At 35.3% G+C, this 20995-nt stretch overlaps 1 long non-coding RNA gene and 1 pseudogene across 1 annotated transcript; both read right to left on the reverse strand.

Moving 5' to 3' along the window:
* Positions 1-2346: 2346 nt before the first annotated feature.
* Positions 2347-8779, reverse strand: LOC149541242 (uncharacterized). Its single transcript, XR_016356497.1, has 2 exons — positions 8630-8779; positions 2347-3064 (listed from the first exon to the last, which is right to left on the reverse strand). It is a non-coding gene; the product is annotated as an uncharacterized LOC149541242 (long non-coding RNA).
* On the reverse strand, positions 6792-8636 carry LOC149541243 (uncharacterized; annotated as a pseudogene).
* Positions 8780-20995: the final 12216 nt, after the last annotated feature.

Raw genomic sequence — 20995 nt, forward strand, 5'->3', positions numbered from 1 at the left:
ATTTTTGTCAAATCCATAACACATTTAAAAGTATTAATTGACATTGAAAGAAGGATTGTTAAAAGAATATGTTACACTAATCGAGGTTAATTTGGAACCTTGAGAAGATTCTAATCTTAATGAAGAACACAAAGATGTTAATGCTATGAAAATGGTCCATTCCTTTTCAAATACTCAAGATGTTTACTATTCTAGTGTTGAGGGTAGGGTATAGAATTTTGATGTAGACTCTCTCTCTCTCTTGTATGCTTTGAATATGAGGGTGATATCGAAAATATAGTCGACGGGGTGAATGGAGTAAAATCATCTTTTATGGAAATGTTAAATGGAAGGATGGATTTTGGCATAGATGAAGACATTTTTTATGGTCCAAAGAGAAATTTTCTAGTTAAGTGTAATTTCGAGGAATTCTCTAATCCATTGTAGTATGAAGAAACACTAGATAAGGACCAATTAACAGAATATAATGGTGCTTTTGAAAGAGATTTTTTTATGTTATTGTAAATCCCTTGTATGATGATGATGAAGTATCTTATGATGATAAGATCTTAATGTCTTGTAGGTAGGTAGTCACTTATTTAACCATTAGAGGCAGGCCAAGGTAGGTAGTTAATAGTTGAACAATCTTTGAATCCCAATATTGCTATGATTTTCTATTTGAAACACCTAAGTGGTGCTGAAAATGAAAATATGGATCTCCTCAAAGTTATACATTAGCTCATAGAAGCAACACAATGTTCCAAAAACTCTTTCCAACTTCACGCTTTCAAGGCAAAAGCATAACCAAAAAATGTCATTTATAAAGTGTTGGATAATAAAAAGGTAATTAAGGTTCCAACTTTGATACATTTAAGAGCTCAAGATCTGCTCGTACTTGTTATATTCCTCTCCTTGACTTCTAACATCAAAATGAACTAGTGGGGGGATAAGGTGTCTTCTTGCATGAGACCCACAACAATTTTGAAAAACCACAAGAAATGCCACTAACCAACATAAATTTTTTGGCAATGATAATACACTCAAGAATTAGTCCATGGTAATACACTCAAGAATTAGTATAGTAATATTATTCTGTAAAACCAAATTTTTAAGATCCATAAATAGAAAGTTCCAAGATACCCTATTAGAGGCTTTGAAAAGTCGAACTTTGAAAGCCATGCCTTGAAATTTACTCGTGGAACAATGTTTTTTAGGTTGCATATAAAAAGATTTATATGCAGATTCATGATAGACAAAGTCTAAAGGCCATTTCCTCATTATTGAGGAAAAAATCACATTCAAGTGCCTAGAAATCTTGGATCATTTCCTTATTGTACAGAGGAAAAACAAACATTTTGGGTGACTTGAAACTTACAGGGGTTTAATTTGGGTTCCTAGCAAGTTTCAGTTAGTCACTGTAAGAAGAAAAGAAGCTCAGAGGAAAGCGCTTTGTTTGATTTCTAGCAAATCTCAAATCATTGTCATTATTTAGAGGAAGACTTCACCCTTGAACAGCAAAAAGCTCAGTTGTGCTATGTAGGATTCTTAGCTAATCTGATCCATTGAAAATTGAACAGTTCAGTGCAAAGAAGCTTAGTGGAAGATGCAAAGTTTGATTCCTACAAGTCTGAAAACAATTTAATCATTGCTAGAGGTGCTATATTTGATTCTGGGCTAACCTGGTTCATGGAAAATTGAATAATCAAGTGAAAAGAAGCTTAATAGAAGATGCAATAATTGATTCCTAGCAAGTCTCAGATCATTTAGTAACTTTGGGGTAGGAGATTTGTTCAATTCCTAGCTAACCTTGCCCATAGATAATTTCCAGAGCAAAAATGCGATATCATTGCAGTACAGGCATTCCACAGCATTTGCAGAGTAAATCTAATTAGTCCGCATTCTAAGTTGCAGAATCTGAGACAGAAATGCATGATGCAGATCCATTTCTAAATGCTTGTAAGGAACTTGCAGCTTCAGAGGAATAGATAGCTGAGAAAGTAATGCTGTTAACTATATTAATTTTGATTGTTCCTACTGCTAAATATACTTCTGTGCTCTATCCCACTTTATTAGTTTTCTGCATTGCTAATGTTAATACAAGAGAAGAGATGCTACATATCGGTATCTTATGTGACCTTCCCCTGCTGCTAAAGTGCTTAAAAAAATAGTTAAATAAACATACAATCCTGCATGATATCCTCTGTTCTGCACTTGTTCCTTCATAACCAATGTGAGAAGAAGAAACTGAAAAGAAACAATGGTTATAAGAATTTAAACTGAACAAAACTACCAAGCACAATGTGTTTTGTTGACTGTAAATCCAATGTTGTTCACTGTTTTCTAGTTGGCTCTCTTTACTGTTGCTGATTTACTCATAATTTTCTGCAATCCTTCTTATAACAATAAAAAATGATTTCACCAATACAGAATGCATGTTGGACTGTAATAAAACATTTGATATACTGACCAATTGTCTCTTGCTTCAAGCATAGAATTTCAAAAGCATGCACACTATAGTAGTAGTTGGAAGGTTTTAAGATCAGTTTGTTGTGTTATAAGATGGATATAAGCAGCACAATGCGGTCAAGTACCATTTGTTGAAACCCAGTCTTTATAAATCTCTCTCAACTCTTTCCCACAAAAGAAATCCATGACTTTCAATGTCATGGTCTCCTGTTTGGCACTGGTGAAGGAAACCCTCAAAAGGGGTGATCTGAAATTTGCAAACAGAATCGCCCTAGTTGTGACCAGATATCTTGCATATTTGACCACTCTAATATTCAATTCAACCCATGCAATGTAAATCTCAACTCTTTCTATTTCCTCATTGGCACTACAAAAGACAATCTATTCCACAATTTTAAAATACAATCCCTCTCCTGGGTTCTAAACAGACAATTTCCAATGAATATATCATCCAAAAAAAAGAGGTATGAAATAAGCAAGGGAAATGAGGAAATCCCTGCACACGATGTAAACAGTGGTGGACAGGAATATCACTTAACATTCCAAAGCAAAAGAGGACTGGACATGACCTATCATTTGTGATTAATTCCAGTTTGGTCACATTTCTTGCGTTCTTTAGCTGCAATAAAGTAAAAGGACATATTCTAAGCAAGAAGTACAAAATGAAAATAAAGAAATGTAAGCTTACAAAGAGCTTCATTAATTGTTGTTTCAAGCATTTATTTTTATCATATGATATAATCAAGAAGTGGATAAACGAGGAAATTGTTAACAAGTGGAAATCAATAAAGTTAAAGTAGTATATTGCATCTATGATAAGGATGTCTTTGAGCATTTGATTTGAAAATCACCCGATTCAACTGTTAAACTATCAGCAACAATTTTGCACTTTATCCATATCAAAAAGCATTAAATATTTGTTCTTAATTTAATGACTAAAAATAAGCTTGTCCACTAAACATAATGAAGTTTAAGAATAGCCATCTCTAAATGTCCTTTTGCAGTCTGCTTGTAAGTGCCATTGACACCTTTTGCCGCTAATCCTTAGTGAACACAATGTTCATGACAGCCTTGATGTTTATTAATAAGAAAGATTGATTTTAATTTATGAATAAGGAGAGGATTCAAGAGATATTGGGATATTGGGAATAAATGTTTAGTGGGTATTTTGGTCTGAAATATATGCAATATTTCTAGTATTACTGAAGGATGAAAAATTATGATATATGGTTCATAAACAGAATATGTTTGGCACGCAAGTCAACAAAACAATCACAGATAAATGTAGAGAAGTTTTCAAGATCATGAAGTGTAAGTAAGACTATTGATAAGAGCTGAGCATTGCTGATCAAAGCAGAAGCATCCTGCCCCCACCCTGAAAAAGCACTTTACCGAGAAACCTGGAAGCCATCAAGATATTGGATGGAAAAGAGTTCAAAAGTCAAAACGTATTTCAGGACTGATCTCCAATAACACCACTGTTGGGAATGAGCTCTTCTTTGTACAATTAGCATGGACTTCTATATAGTGCATTTAAAATCTTATTATATTGAATTAAACTTGGATACATGAATACATATCGATATCCTCTGTTAAATCTCTGCAGGGTTTTAATAGAAGATAAAACTACAGTTTTTATCTTCTTTGTTGCATCAACTCGAGTTGAAGAAGTAAATAGAAGATAAATATGAACGTTGAGATCTCTAAGTTACTGATACAGTTTCTGGGTTATTTATGAGAGCACCCTCTTGATGCCTCATATTTAAAACATTAGAAAAACAAGGACCTGAAAATGAGACACCCTTGCACCTATCTCTATACAATGAAATTTGTTATGCTAAGCCAACAATACCATTTATAAAGAGAATGATTCGACATGTTTCATATTTTTTATCATACAATTATTAAATTGTTAGGCTACAAAAAGTTTCATGTTCGATAATAAGATGGAAACATACAATTATGCTTCATCATAAACTATCATATATGATTTGCATTTTTGAAACTAGAAAGTGATATAACTAAAATTATCTAAGAACTTATCATTTCTATCACAAAAGTATGGCTCTATACATGTGTAAGCTTAAAAGTTAAAATGAGTGCATAAATATCAACTTCTAGCTGGGAAAATAACATTCAACGTTTTGATTTACCAGCACTTAGCAGGGCATGAGACTTATGTTTCCTTAGAAATTATAAAAGAATCGTCATTTAGAAAATTGGTTAACTTTTTCATTTTACCAACAGCAACCCAGCTAAGTATTCTGACAGTTGAACCGCTTGGTGCACAACTTCCTTTTTTCATTTGATCCATCTACCAAAAAGTTTTTCCATGCTCCCCTCTCCGACGGAATGCATCTAATAACATATTGTATGTGATAACATTTGGAGCCAAACCCTTTCTTCTCATTTCATTCACCACTGACACAACTATATCAAGTTTGTTTTCCTTGGAAAAATAATCAATCCATTTATTATAGGTTATAGCAGTTGGAGAAATACCAGCCACCTTCATGTTTGAAAAATACTTCAAGGCCTTATCTATTTCACCAATTTTGCAATGGGCATCAATCATATATGATGCAAAGGTAAAACACAATGGAAGCAAACACAACAAGAACTAGCACCAATAAGAGATAGATTATAAAATTCTTCTATTTAATTTATCAAATGAATAGTACATTAGCTCTCCTGTAGATTTCTTCTCTCTGTATCCTCGTATCCAAAAACTTTGTTCTCCAAAAACTTAACCTAAAACTCTATTTATACTTGCTAAGACGCTCTACGGAAAAATTCTAGATTATTGCAAAATAGGAAAATTAGTCTATAGAATACTCTAGATTGATATAGAATGGTGAAGAATGACCCCACAATGGTCTGAACAAATCCCAAGAAAATATCTTATCGTAATGACAAAATCGAGATAATTTTCTCAAGTCGGTTCGTACATAAATTATGTCCAAAATTCTTTATGTGGGTGCTCCTGCACCATACTCCTAGGGACAATAGAATCCAAGTCCCTTGGATTGGCCTTCCTCTTTCGTGCCTTCCAATTCTTTGGTATTTGTGGTTTGTACTCTTGACCAGTATCCAAATCAACTATCATATGTGCGTAAACCTTTTCCATATTCAGATGGAACTCCTGTAAACCTACCATGAATGGATTAGGTGGAACCTCATTGAATATGACTTCACCAATTTGGGTTACTGTAGCAATTGCTGTGTCCTTTGATGTGATGTCTTTATGCTGCAATATCTTCATGCTTGGAGACAAATTCATCACTATTGGAGACTCCTCTATCCTCTTAGCTTCATCACAAGTCTTCTTCCTTGCTACTAGTATCCTTTTGATAGGCCAGAACACCTACTTTCTTAACTTCAAATGCCATTTCTTTGTTGCATTAAGGACCATCACATCCAACTCTTTATGAACCGTTTCATCACAATGCTCATTGAGCATTTCAACCTCTTTTCTATCGTTAAGAATTTCTATATCAGAAATTTCATCAAAAACATGTTGTTACTCACCTTGTATATCTGCTTCTCTATGTTCATTTGGTATGTCAGCATCGATCTGTCCATCTGGTATATCAGCATCAATGTGATCAGGTTGTTCTTTCAATGAACAACTCTTCTCTTCCAATGTCTCAGTACAGGCTTCTGTAATCTGAATTGGTTGATGCTCTACATCTTTATTTTCTTTTTCCATATTTTGCTGCAATTCCTCTTTTAGTTGCATTAAATTTTCTTCGTGCTTTCTCAATTCCTGCATTAGGAAATCCATTCATTCTTTTATCTCTTGATCTATTCTGGCTTCCTCTTCTCTTTTCTTCCTTTTCTCTTCTGCTCTTTTCCTTACTTCTTCCTTCTTATTCTGAAAATCCCAATATGAAACCCATGCATCGAATAGTATCTTTTGATCACGAGATAAATCTCCTCTTGTGACCATTGTCTCTTATCTAGGTTCTCTCCACTCAACCTAGTATTGTGGCCACTCTACAAGTTCTCTTCCCAACACTTGTCACAACAAACACAAACTCACAATTCACCTTTGCGCAGACCTTTTGCTGAGCTCTGATACCAAAAATGATGCATAGGTAAAACACAATGGAAGCAAACACAACAGGAACCAGCACCAGCAAGAGATAGATTATAAAATTCTTCTATTTAATTTATCAAATGAATAGTACATTAGCTCTCCTATAGATTTCTTCTCTCTATATCCTCGTATCCAAAAACTTTGTTCTCCAAATACTTAACATTAACCTAAACCTAAAACTCTATTTATACTTGCTAAGACGGTCTACGAAAAAATTCTAGATTACTGCAAAATAGGAAAAACAGTCTATAGAATACTCTAGATTGATATAGAATGGGAAAGAATGACCCCATAATGGTCTAAACAAATCCCAAGAAAATATCTTATCGTAATGACAAAATCGAGATAATTTCCTCAAGTCGGTTCGTGCATAAATTATGTCCAAAATTCTTTATGTGGGTGCTCCTGCACCAATATAGCTATAAGTGACTTCATCAGGAGTCAAGTCTTCCTCTCGCATCTTATTCACGAGTGAATGAGCTCTAGAAAGATGTCCTGCCTTGCACATACCATAAATGACTGTATTGTATGTCACTTCATCAGGTTTCAAATCCCTGGTTTCCATCTCACCTAACAACTTCCCTACCATGTCCAAGTTATTATATGTAATCACATTGGGAAGATGTCCTCCATCTTCCATCTCAAAGAGAAGTGTAAATGCTTCATTTTGCCTGTCACTCTGACATAAACCACGAATTAGAATGGAGTAGGTAAAAATATTTGGAGAACAACCTCTCCTTAGCATCTCTTTGAACAACTTATGAGCCTTCTCCACTTCTTGTAATTCATATAGGCCGCATATCAAAGAACTATAAGTAATTGCACCTGGCTGTAAACCGTTTTTGAACATGAGATGAAAGCAATCCCAAGCCTTGTCCATCCTACCATCTTTGCATAATCTATCAATAACTATAGTAAATGTCACTTTGTCGGGCAAAGGACCAAAGTTTGTCATTTGTACAAAGAGATTGTAGGATTTGCCTATTTTTCTAGCCTTGCAAAAACCATCTATTAGGTCAGCATAAATATAGATGTTAGGAAAATAGCCGTCTTGTAACAATTTTGCTACTAACCCTAGAGCTTCATCTACTCTTTCTACCTTGCAAAGACCGTCAGAGTGTTATAGGTAACAATATCTGGAGAGAAGTAACCATGTCTCATTCCAGCAAGTAACCTGAGAGCTCCATCTTCCATACCTACTTTACAGAGACCATTTAGAAGGGTATTGTATGTAACATTATCAGGAGACAGTCCATCCTGTATCATTTCAGCTACTAAAACAAAAGCTTCATTTATTCCACCAATCTTGCAAAGACCATCCATCGGAGTGTTATATGTAACAATATCAGGAAAACATTGAGCATGCCTCATTCCAGCAAGTAATCTGAGAGCTTCATCTTCCATACCTACTTTACAGAGACCATTTAGATGGGTATTGTATGTAACATCATTAGGAGATGGTCCATCCTGTATCATTTCAGCTACTACAACAAGACTTTCATTTATTCTACCAATCTTGCAAAGAGCATCTATCAGAATGTTATATGTAACAATGTCAGGAAAATAGCTGTCTTGACACATTTTTGCAACTAACCCTAGAGCTTCATCTACTCTTTCTACCTTGCAAAGACCATCTATCAGAGTGTTATATGTAACAATATCAGGAGAACATTGAGCATGCCTCATTCTGTGCAAGAGCTCATGCGCTTCCTCTATTTAATTTCATTTACGCAGAGCACTTATGAGGGTGTTAAAAGTGATAACATTTGGATGTACTCCTCTCTCTTTCATTTCAGCGAGAAGGAAGTTGATTCTGCAGGTATCGCCGCTATTTGCAAGACCAGCCAAAAGGGCATTGAAAGATACGACATTGAGAGGGTAGCGTTTAGTGAGGAACGAGTGGAAGTGGTCCCAGGCCTTGTTTGTGATTCCCGATTTATAGAGGAAATCAATGGACTGGGTGAAATGCACAACATTGAATTCGTGCGTGGTGTGAGGAGGGGGTTTGTGATGTTTGTGCGTGTGTCGAGATGAAGAGGTTTTGTAGTGTCGTTTTGAAGAATGAGAAAGAGGAGGAGAGATTACCTATTTACAGAGAGGGAGAATCCATTTAAAGTTGTGCATCATTGCCATCTTCATCTCCGTCTCAGAGATCAGAACAGAGCCCTAAGATCTCTCCTCCATTGTCTCTTCGTAGACTAATAAAATAAGTAGAGATAATTCATCAATTGCAAATTAATTTAATCCAAGAACTTTTTTAGTCTGGATTGGCTCAAATAAAATAATAATAATAAAATGTAACTGTAAAAAAAAGTCAAAACAATCTTCACTAATATTTAACTAGCAATCACACCTTTGGGTTTCATAGGTACCCCTAAGAAATATTAATGGTGATTAGCAAGAAAATTTGATATATATATGTGTGTGTGGGTGCACGCACAACTAATAAGATTGTTTGACAAACTATTTAGTCAATGATATTTATGCAAGATAGATCTCAGTACACGTTAGTAATAGGTAATATGATCATAAACCTTAACCTTATGCAAAACATTAAATTATAATTATTACCATAATCTTAATCCTCAACAAGATCATAACTCAAACTATAAACATAATTGTAATCCTAAACATCATAAATCTAAACCACTATTCTAATCCTAAACCTACCAAAAAAACCTAAATTCAACCATAAAACTAACTATATTCCTAAATCTAACCTCAGACCTAACCCTAACCACAATAATAACCATGATGAAAACCCCTTAACCTAATCATAATTGTAATACTAAACCCTATTCACAACCCCAACCACAACCCTAAATGTAACCCTAACCCTAACCCAAGCATCAAGCCCTATTCCTAAGCAAGATCATAACCAAAATAGTAAACCCAATTATAACCCTAACCATAGTATAAATCCTAACCTTTTATTGTTACCCTAACGATCGAATTACAATGATGAGATAAACCTTCAACCTAACCATTGTCAAAATCATACACCCTAATCATTGTCTTAAAGATAACAATGATGATGTAAACCTTAAGCCTAAGCATGATCTGAATTATAATCATAATCTTAAAATATTAAACATAATCCTAATTATAACTCTAACCCTAACTAAAACCATAATTCTAGCCATGATACTAAGCATCATGTAAGTTTGAACCATTATGTATTGTTTGTGTAAGAATTTGGCTTAGGCCAGAATTCACCCAAGAACTAAAGAACTCAACACAAGTACACAGTAGACCAATAAAGAGAGAGTATGATCAGAATGACGATATTCATTCAATATGTTAGCATGAGAGTACACTAGGAGTGCCTGTATATAAAGGCCTCGAGAGAGCTTCTAGAATGCATAGAAGTTAGCAACAAGACAAGTCATACAACCAGGCACATGTCCACCAGATACGGGTTATCCTCCATTAAGCACGAAATTAAGTGTGATGATGTGAGGATAAGTCTTCAATGGTGTAGCATGCAAATCAGCGGTGTAAACAACATGTGCTAAATTAGGAGTGCAAATAACGGTGTTGTCAACATGACAACTTAGTGAATGATGCAAACTCTTGTGTTGTAGACACTATGTGCATAATTAGAGTTGTATAACTTATGAGAGTACACAAACTTCTAAGTGTCTCACCTAAAATAAATAATAAAATAATGCAAAATAATTAAATAATGAATTAACCTAAGTAAACTTAAGTAAGTGAATAAGTAAATACTTATTTACACCAACTCCCCCCCTTAAGTGCAACTTAAGGGAATGCCCTTAAGCTTATGAAATCTAGGATGATATGCAAGATGGGTCTCGGCTACTAGGCCATGTTAGGCACCCATGTATATAATGATATGCAATCTCTCATAAAGCGTAAAAAGAGGGAAAACCTCATAGGAAAAACCATCCCCCAAAAAGAGAGATAAATAGGGATGCATGGATGGATGGAGTAATCAAGACCCCCCCCCCCCCATTACGACATACATTTAGTATATACATAAGAGAATGATGAGAAAAGGAAGAGAGACAGGATAGGCTCCCCCCTCAAAGAAGAATGCCAAACAGTGACTGCTCCGATGAAGAAGCTAATCCAAGATTGCAGAATGGTGTTCCTCCCCTTAGGAAGAAACAATGCCAAGGTTACAAATGAGACACTTCCACTATGTGTGGAAAGAATCCCATGAAGAAGTGATGTCTCTGAAACTTGCTCAACTGACTGAAGAACCTGTCTCAAAGAATTGTCTATCTCTGCAACTAATGAAGAAACCTGCTACAACTGTTGATCATAAGTATCCACAATCACTTCAACCTATGACAATTGATCATGTAGAGAATGAACAAGAGAGTTAGATGAAGCCCTCGTGACAACTGAAGAAGGTACTTCTGTATCAAGAAGAAGAGGTCAATCATCAATACTATCCCCCAAATCTGTCAATGAACCTATATCTGGAAGACTGAAAGTACCCTGTTGTGTTGGACCTATCCCTATGGCTATGTATGCATGCAGACTAAACTGATAAAGTGACCTCTCACTATAATTGTCGATAGAACCCCATGTGTCTAAATCTGTTGAAGCACTATTGTCGGTGTCACTATCAGTTTCCACACTGTATGATGTGCGAAGAGGAGTAGAGGACAAGCTGGGTGAACTTTTCTCAAAGTGTACATTCTTCTCCACAAAAATCTGATATGTCTCTAGATCTAGAAGTTTGTATGCCTTCACACTGTCTTCATAACCAATGAAAGTACAAGGCTAAGATGTTTGTGCCTTGCATCCCTGGAAGATATCTTTGCCCATGTAGGACAACCAAAGACTTTGAAGTGTCTCACAATAGGTTTTCTATCGCACCATGCCTCAAAAGGAGTTCTTCCATCTAAGGCTGGATGAGGAGAGTGATTAAGAACATGAGTAGCGCTTGAGATTGCTTTGACTTCTAATGATGGATCGAGAGACTTGGCATGTATCAAGCAACTTTCCATAGACTTAACAGTTTGGATCCTCGATGTTGCAACATTTGTCTTATGTGGATTGAATGTTGACAAAGTCTGAAGATCAATGCCCTCGAGTCTACAAAAGTCCATAAGTCTTCTACTCACATACATGCTTCCATTGTCCATTCAGAGTACTTTGATGGCTTTCCTAGATTTCCGTTCTACATGAGTCTTGAAGGCTAGAAACTTGTCCAACACTTCATTCTTGTTATGAAGAAAGTAGACCCAAGTGTACCTTGAAAAGTCATCAACCAAGGTCAGTATGTAGCGACCCTAGCTGAATGCAAAAGGACCTGCTAATACCATGTGAACCATTTGTAGAACACTTGATGCTCTTGAAGACTTCCCTCTCTGTAACTTTCCCTCTGGTTGCATATCCACTAAATCTGTTGAACATTCACCCTTAGAAAAGTTGATTTGAGGTAGACCTTTGACCATTTTGTATGTGCAAAGCTACTGAAGGTAGTAGAAGTCAAGATGACCATATTGCTCGTGCCATAATTGCATGTTTGAATTTGATTGAGATAACAAGGCCTTTGAAGGAGACTTGGGCACAAAATGGGAGAAAGAGTACAACCATTTGTTATGATTCACTTTCCCCACTACAACCAAGGAATCATCTTTAAGACTGTGCACCTTTACTGAGTTTGGAAGGAACTCAACTCTATGCCCATCTCTAAGGTGAGTGATTTGGTAGATTGATAGGAGATTTGAACTTAGGTTTGGAACATAGAGAACATTTTGAAACTCTCCATTTTCCATTTCCTTTCCCTTCAACTTCCATTTTGCTATCATTTCCAATGAAGATGTGTGGTCCCTTGGATTGCTTCATTGAAGAGAAATCCTCTTTGAAGAAACCATGTGATATGAGGCACATGAGTCAAATATCCATTCCTTTGAAGAGTTGGAATTAGCCATGAGTGCTTCCCCTTTGCCCTTGAAATCTGAAGAAGACTCTTTATCCTTATAAGCATTAGGCAATGAAACATTGTGTTTCTTCATGATGTTGGTCAACTCATCAATCTTTTTAAGATAACACTCATGGTCTTCATGACCCAATTTCTTGCAATAAGCACACTTTTTCTTTTCTTTATTGTTGTCCCCCTTCTTGTTGGAATTCGAGGACTTGCCTTGTTGATTCGATTGTGGTGTTTTCTTTTTTGCATCCTCAGATTTGCTCTTCCATTTCTTCTTACCCTTTCCTTTATTTGAAGACTGTCTAGTCGAATGTTGAGAACTCTCATTGTTGGCCACCAATACTTTAGACTAAGGTGTTTTGAGAATCCCCATTGATTTCAACTTCTTTTCTTCAGTATCCAATAGATCAACATATTCATCAAAAGTGACTTTATTATGGGCAGATCCTAAGGTAGTCTTTGAGGTGTTAAAAGAAGATACAAATGTGGAATACTCTGATGGCAACTTGTTATGTATGAGATAGATCAGTCTATCATCTTTGATAGAACTCCCACAATCAATAAGCTTTTTCCTTAGTTCATTCACCTTGATGATGAAATCATGTATTGAATCATATGACTTAGGATCTAAGGAGACAAGCTCATCTTCAATTTTGAATACATCCTCTTCAAACACTTTACCATAAAGGTTTTTGAGGGTATCCCAAGCTTCCTTGGATGTAGAACACTTCTTGATTTGATACTTGATCTTATCATCTACCCCCCAAACATATATCACCTAGGGCTTTCCTATCCATTGCTACCCAAGCTGAAATATCACTTGCTGATACATTATCACGTACTAGTTTAGGAAGAGTACCATCTACATATTGTGAAACTCTATTATGCATTAAGTGATACCACATTTTTATGGACCATGTAGCAAAGTTATGAGGATTTAATTTAGGAAACTTAAAGTTGCCCATAATGCAGAAAATGAAAGAAAAGTGTCAAAAAGAGAGAACACAACACCAAGAACACCCCTCCTTTTCACTAAATGAAGAAACCCCCCCAAAATAAATGCTTTAGGCACTTTATTAGTAGTGTGATTACAATGGGCCACTTGCCAATTTTGGCCTTTGTGGACTTCTAATTTTTCTTGTTACAACCTCTTAATCGATTACAAATCTGAAACTTTACAATATGCTACAATTCTAAAGCAATACAAAGCAAAGAAAGGCCCTATTGCTAAAAGTGATACTTTTGTCCACACAACCCTACAATATGATAACAGATCTTGAAAGTAGATGAAAAATAATGCAGTTTCAAAAAAAAGAAACCTGTTTTTGACTCTAGATGTGCCCATATGGAGAGTTTGAAGTTGAAAAATGCAGGATTATGTAGGTATAGTCACTAAAAAACACAATTTTTGAACAATCCATGCACCAAAATTAGAAAATAGCTGCACAATTGAAAAGCCTAGAAAATTCTACCCAATTTCAAAAAACATTGCACTTGATTTGGAGTCTAGATGTCTGAGTTCTGGCCTCCTGAAGTCGGATTGCAAAAACTAAAATCAATCTGGAGAGGGGTTGCATTAATGAATAAATGGGTTAAATTTGACAGTCCTATGGTTGTTCCAGTAGTTGTAATTCACCCTAGAATGATAGTCAGATGATCGTCAAATTTAGGCTACTGATCGGATGACATCAACAACCTTCTGCCCTATGACGATGTTAGCATGACATGGTTGTATAGATTATGATGTCATCTATACAAAATGTGACATTAGATGTATGGATAGGTGTTTGAAAAAATCACGTGGCTACCTGACTGGATTGCTGACAAAGCACCTACGTGTTACTGATTAGGTGGTAGCTGATTAGGATGCCAACTAGGCATATGAACTAGTTGATGTGGGCTTATTCGGTGTTGATTGGTGCATGACACGTGTTAGGAAAATGGTGATGTGGCTGGACTATCTACGGGTCATGTGGCAAAGTATTACAGGGCCACATGGAGGTGAGTTCTACACTGTAGGCAATGCATGTCCGTAGTGCACTAAATGCTTTGCAGGGACTGAAGAAACTTGTGTTACCAAAAAGGATCAGTTTCTCGGCACCAAGAACGATTGAAAGTGACAAAATATTCCTTTCACCACTGCAGTGTTTCAAATTGCAAGAGCGCCAGAGTCTCTTACAGTCTATGGTGTCGGAGAATTTTGTTGTGGGCCGAAATTGTTGTTTAGACGCCAAAAAAATGCTTTCGGCCGCCAATGTTCTTTTGATTAATCTCACTTGCATGGGATGTGGGCTCTATGTGGAGTGTAAAAGGAACCCTCCGCATTTAATGAACCAAAGCCACTAGGTCTAGATTGTGGGTTGTCGTGGATTGGTGGATTATGCTAGATGTTGGGCAAGGTTTCAATGCTCTGCCAAAATTTGTAGGGTTGGCCGGATTGTTAAGTGTGCCATGGGATTAATAGAGAGTGCTAGATTTCTGTGGTGTATAGCCCAGTTAAGCAGAGTTTTCCATAGACTAAATTATAGACCCTACGAATTAATAAAGTAATCTGCCAAAATACAAAGCTGACCTGGGGTGTCACTACTCGGTTCAACCAAAAATATTTTCTCTACTTGTTCAAATAATCCGAAAAATAATTTCGAAAATAAAATTACAGAGATCAGATCTGAAAACACAATTAATTGTTCAACTAATCCAAAAAATAATTTTGAAAATAAAATTGCAGAGATTAGATCTGAAAACACAATTAATCAGATCAATAAAATGACCATACCTGAACTGTAAATCGGGGCCTTCGGTTTTGATTTGCAAAAAAAATTTGCCTCACGGTCAACTTTCACCACTATAGGCAAATTTATAGTCAATCTTCATTGAATCGACGCTCCAGACATAACGGTGAGGTTAGATCTGGCTCTAGACTCTTCCAATTTTTGCAGATCCTCTGGACTCATGTCGAGGTGCTAAAGCATGAATGGTCTCGAATGGCTATGTAATGAGAATCTCCCTCAGCTTTGATACCATGTAAGAATTTGGCTTACGCCATAATTCACCCAAGAACTAAAGAACTCAACACAAGCACACAGTAGACCAATAGAGAGAGAGTATGATCAGAATGACGATATTCATTCAATATGCTAGCATGAGAGTACACTAGGAGTGCCTGTATATAAAGGCCTAAGGAGAGCTTCTAGAATGCATAGAAGTTAGCAACATGATAAGCCATACAAACAGGCACATTTCCACCAAATATAGGTTATCATCCATTAAGCACAAAATTAAGTGTGATGATGTGAGGATAAGCCTACAATGGTGTAGCATAAAAATTAGTGGTGTAGACAACATGTGCTAAATTAGGAGTGCATATAAATGTGTTGTCAATATGACAACTCAGTGAATGATGCAAACTCCTATGTTGTAGACACCATGTGCATAATTAGAGTTGCATAACTCATGAGAGTACACAAACTCCTAAGTGCCTCACCTAAAATAAATAATAAAATAATGCAAAATACTTAAATAATGCATTAACCTAAGTAAACTTAAGTAAGTGTAATAAGTAAATACTTATTTACACCAACAGTTTATTATTTAATAAATTTAGGTAAATATCTAATAATTAATAATAAACTTGTAAAATTGATCAACATATCAAAATATCTTCATGAAAAAAGGAATCTAACCACATTTTAAACAAAACATTTGAATGAACTAGGACTTGTAATCTTGGTCCATATGTTTAAGTGTCTCAAAGCTTTCAAAGAAGATAGTACCAAATTAGTTAATGAAGGTTAAAATTACATTATAAACTCAAAAAATAATACATTTACAAAAGAGTTTGATTCTTGGGGTTCATGCCATAGTGCAACGACATAACATGTCATTGTAAGCCACATTGATGCAGTTTGGTCTTGTGTTCAAATCTCTGCCCTACCTTGGTTGTTCATGGATCTTTCATGGTTACATTGTGCTTGGTTCTTTTGCCCCCACAATTGGTTACTTGCCTAAAGTTCCATACAACTTCTTCCATGTGTCCACTCATTGCTGCCAACACTTCGTTCACTTGGAGAGATATAGAGGTTTCACACTTGGAGGGATGAGTTATTGCGCATGGAGAGATAAAATGGTTTCACAGTTGGAGGGATACAGAGGTTTTGTGTGTGGAGAGACAAGATGTTGTGCGTAGAGTAATATGGAGTCGTGTTTGGCTAGTTTGTTTGGTCTCTGAAATGATACACATCATGCATTGTATACTCTAGGTTTCAATAGTGGCATTTATCCATTGGCTTGTATATGAATTTCACCACAGGGATGGGGTCCCCAGATGTGACCCCAATTACATGGTTCAATCAATAAAAAATACCCAAAGTTACCAATCAAACAAAAAAAGTTTGATTTTTTTAAAATATGATAATTCAATAATTTGAATTATTCAACATCCAAATTTTATTACATCATAACCTGTAAACCATATTAATATTTTATATTACTAATGTCTTAGATTTTGTATATATCTAATCTATATAATAAAAATTAAATGTATAATTTTTATGGTTATATAATATTAAACATAATTATAATATTAATTATCTAGATCAAATATATAGTATAAAATGATATAAGAGATAACACAAATATATAAGAGGAAAACATTCCTAACAAAAAAAACATTGCATGAATTGAATTATTTTTTCATTAAAGAATACTTGATGTTGTGTGAAACACACTTTGATGTTCCTAAAATGAAATTCTAAAGACTATTTTGCATGTATTGCACATACTTGCACTTGTTTATTGTTGCCCTAATATCAATATTGCTATGAATTTTTAAATCCTCACTTTTTTTAAACTAGGTTTATTCTTGGAATGTACCTCATTCTAAACATTGAAATGGTCACTTCTTCTTAAGTTTTAAAGCAAATTTTTCCCTTCAAATGTTATCTGCTCGTTTCCAGCTTCGTTTTGCCTTTTAATTTTTGAATTTTGGTTCCTAAGGCTCAAGTTATCTCAGGTTAATGGAAGGCACCAAAATACATGTTTTCCATTCGATCATTAACCATTAACCTTTAAAAGAGGTTAAAGTTCAGATTCCAAAACATGTGTTCCAGTTTGAAATCTTAACCTCTCCATCTAAAGAGGGTTAAGATAACTTCCACAACACGTATTTTTCACCCAATCATTAACCTTCACCTCTCATCCAAAAAGATTTAAAATTGGATTTCAAAATATGTATCTTGAGTATGGTTATTAACCTTCTTCTTGAAGTGATAAAGAATAAAGGTTAAGAACTAGAAGGTAGACCATCTTAAAGGCCTATGCAAGGTGGAGAAATCATATAAAATATGAGGAGATATATTGGATAGTCCAAAGATCAAAAGCTATGACACCATGGATGTTATGAGGGAAGTAATTCAAATATGAGATGATTTTAGTAGTTCCAATGTATGAAGGTTATCTTCAATATTAACATAAAATAGGTGATCAAATGTACATGAAGTGTTTGAAGGAATGCCCATGTCTTCCCTCCAACCCACATTGCTAGAAGCTTTACAGAGCTTCCCTTCTAATATCAAGTATATGAATAATAGTATATCATTATCATGATGTGTTTGAGATGCCCTCACAAGCATTGCAATCATATGTTTGGTACTTAATGAAACTATTAAAGATGACCATCATGAAGAATGATAAAAGAGTGGTGAATATGCCAAAGACCAGACATGCAATTTGTTTGATAGAATGCCTCCCAAAGCTAGCATTAGGGATAGATCATTAGATAATATGAAGTCATGAGAAGCCATCAAATTCAAGGCATGTGGGGTGTGCATGAGTTTGTGAAAATCTTGTGTAGACTCACAAATTGGCAGTAGCATGTCATTAATGCTATGGTAGTTCCTCCTTTGCCTATGACATATTTGACAAAATGCCAAATTGGAATCCATAAAATTGAAATGATATTAGGATCTCTTGGATGTGATTGTAGAAGTAAAGACATTCCTCTAAGAATTTGAAGCTAGCTACCACCTTAGTTATGGATCTTGTTGAATACAAAGACTTGACAAGACCTGCCATTTGTTTGAATAGAGCCACCCTAAGGAAGGCCATCAGATTGTTAGAATTTATAATAGGAAAGATAAACTTATGAGGAGGTGGGGGAGGTGAGTCAATAGTTTAAACTTCTACCCATAAAAAGTTTCACCACACATTCATCTCATTCATTCACTAAGTAAACTGAAATACCATGTAAAGCATGTACATCTAAAACATGACAACAAGTAAACATTCACACATGTATGACACTAGATATGATTACCCAAAAACCTTCCAATGAGAAGGTAAAACTAGGGTGGGGGTGACACCCACAAATCTTCACTACTACAATAATAAAGTGTATCCAATATAGGTTACAATGTTTTGATCATGAGACATGATCTACCCTGTTAAAGGCTTACAAAGACTGTTAGGTCTCACCCCACTAGAATGATTCAGTAATGATCTTGTGGTTGGCACTTGATTTCTTGATGAGAGATCACCTCTAAACTAATGTATTCTCGATCTTTTTTGATTAGATGTCTCTTTGTTGTATACTTTCCTTTCCTCTATTCTCCTCTAACTAATTCTACAATTTAGTCTCAGATCATAACTCCTTAGCCACCATGAATACTTTTTTTGTGCATGCAAACTTCTCTTCTCACTCCTTCATACACCTTCTTCGCATCATAGATTGTTTAAGGTTTGTCCTCCTTAAGATGACTTTGGTGACTTAGGGTTAGGTATGAATCAACAGTTGTGATTCATCCATTTTTCCATTTAAACCTTCTTTTTTTCTAATTTTCTGCATGTAATGCATTAGGACTCCAAATTAGGATTCATCATTATCTTCAAATATTGTAATTTAATCTTTAAGTCAGCTCAAAAAATGGTTTACATAGTTTTTAATGCCATTACAAACAACTATAAAAAAATTGTCTTAGCATTTGAATCTCTGATGCTCGACATATACTATTTTCTATACTTCTAACTTGGAATTTGTATCACTCGGCATGCACTGCTTACTTGGCTCTTGAATTACTCGGCATATATTGTTTGCTTGAAACTTGAGTAACTCAGCTCATGAGTGGCTTGGCACTCATTGTGGACGCAACATGCTCTATTATATATATGTTGTGCTTGGAATGTACTATTTATTTGGTATGAGTTAAGTAAATGACTTAAGTGTGTTGACACTCACTTGTTAAAACTGATCTTAGATCAACAATGTCCCCCTTTGACATGATTGTTAGAAACATTTGGTCATGCATTAATATCCTTTATTCTTATGAGAATAACATATCTCTTATTCGGCTTATATACAAAACTTCAAATTTTCAAAATTAGGTAACAACTTGTACCTCAAAATTTGATAACTCCCCTTGAGTTGATAGGTTTGTTTTGTATCCAAAATTTTGTACTCCTTTTGAGTAAATGTTCCTCAACTAACGTTCTTTGACTTCATGTTGTTTGTGCTTGCTCCCCCATAGCCTATTCTATCTTTTCTCTGTCCCTTCTCTTACTCTACACTCTGTAACTTCCTCTTTTTATTTCTCCCCCTTTGCTCATCTCCCCCTTTTCTCTCTATTTCTCTCTTTTTATTTCACTCCTTGTCTAATTCTCCCCCTTTTTGACACTTATGTCAAATGGGATATACACTAATAGTGTGTTTGTCCAAAAAATATTTATGGACATCTAGGATGATTTTGAGAGCTACATCCCAATTTTCACATGCTACATCCAAAGACTTAATTTGGATGGCAAGCTCGGCAACAGGGTGGACTAGGCCATCTAATGTTGAAAGATTAGGGTCTTTCTTCATAAGTTTTTTAGCATAGTCTAATTTCTTGTGAAAAATTTCCATGTGGGGGGTCAATTTTGTTTGGATGTTAATCATTTTAGCCCTTATATTGGCTTCATGTGTTGACAATGTGGCTAATTGACTCTAGGTTTGTAGAAAAGTTCCAAAGTGCTTCTCACTTTGAGTTGGTGTCATGGGCATTTTTGCACTTGATGCACTAATTTGACTTTCCAAACTCAAAATGTGACTTCTAGTCTCTTGTGTGAAGAGTGTTGGATTGCAAAATTTTGTGTACAATGAGAAAATGTTCTCAAGTACCTTCTTCACACTTTCTACTTTAGTTGCCAATGCAACTTGTGTGAGTGCTATGTCACCTGATATTTTCTCATTAACTTTGCTTTTGAATTTCTTTTCGAACCATTCTAATAGTTTTTCATTTATATCTAGGTCTGTATCATTAACCTTCTCCACTATGTTTGTTAGTTGTTTAATGAGTGGCTTGGTTTCATCTAGAGTTGAAAGGCTAGCTACATCTAAAAAGATTTCTTTGATACCTTGTAATGCTTGGATTTTCCTATGCTCCTTTTTGAGCAATTCTTACCTTCTCTTCCTTGCTAGGGCTTCTTGCAATATGCCCATTTGCTCAATTCTCATTGTGATTTTGGAAAAGAAGATAAGAATTCTTATCTTGTCTTCCTTCTTCTTAATA

The sequence above is a fragment of the Cupressus sempervirens genome, chromosome 9 (assembly GCF_028749045.1).
Source record: "Cupressus sempervirens isolate cs-2001-9-10 chromosome 9, ASM2874904v1, whole genome shotgun sequence".
NCBI lineage: Eukaryota > Viridiplantae > Streptophyta > Pinopsida > Cupressales > Cupressaceae > Cupressus > Cupressus sempervirens.